We start from the raw sequence: 1,025 nt of genomic DNA on the forward strand, positions 1-1,025 counted from the left end.
AACCAATGGGCCTCTAATAAACCAATAGGGGCGTGACTAACCATCCCCACCCAGTCCTCAAACAGGCCACGCTCAGCTTTTTAGCGCAGAGCAACTTCCCGGAGTCTTCACGGAGACTTCAGGGTTGTCTACCGCTGACGAAGCTTCTGTGAGAGAAAGCAAACGTCCTTTTTTGCTTTTTTTTTGTTTTTTTTTGTTTTTTACCCACAGGTACAGATGACGACTGACAGAACCCTTTCTACGATGGAACTTTCCTGTACGACTGAGAGCCTCCACAAGCATACTCTGATAGGACTCATTTCTGTAAGTTTACATAAATTTAGACATTTCATCTGTGTGCCGGTGAAAAAGCATGCAGCTACAGATAAGTCGAGAATGTAGAGCAACACCCGGCTAATTATTGGGAAGAACGAGGGTCTCATCAGGAAGGAGTCCAATTTTTATTTTAGAGAAGAACGAGGTGCTCCTGTATTCTCAGGAAGGAGGCACACATTATCCCAGAGGACACTATGGGTCAAGAGTAGAAAATCAAACACAGTGGAGTATAACACCCCAAAAGGACTAATTATAGGGAAGGAATTAGTATCTGCTACTTTCCGGTAATGAGGCAAATTTAGTTTGAAAGGAGAATTGAGAAAGTGGAGCCAACGCAGACTAGAGTATAACATCCCATAATACAAATTACTGAACTAAAAAAAGTACTTTTTAACGTGTGTGCTACACATGCCAACAAACAACGACAAAGTAGGCCCATATTATCCCATCCCAGAGGTCACTGAGGGCCGCTGCCGCAAAGGGGAGACTGTGGAGTATAATGCTCCAATGGATATATGGTGGAAGTGACACAGCTGTTGAGGCAAAGAGGAGTTGGTTGCCACGGTAACCAAGTAAACAAGGACCCAAGGAGGCATCTGACACGACATCGCTTGAGACACTTGAAGGACAAGTCGAAGGGGAGCAATGCATGCTGGGATTGCGGCCCTGCTGGGAGAGGGGCATTCTGTGGTGGTGGTGGGAGTGGGTGG

This window comes from Hippocampus comes, unplaced genomic scaffold (genome assembly GCF_001891065.2).
Source record: "Hippocampus comes isolate QL1 unplaced genomic scaffold, H_comes_QL1_v1.1 scaffold181, whole genome shotgun sequence".
NCBI lineage: Eukaryota > Metazoa > Chordata > Actinopteri > Syngnathiformes > Syngnathidae > Hippocampus > Hippocampus comes.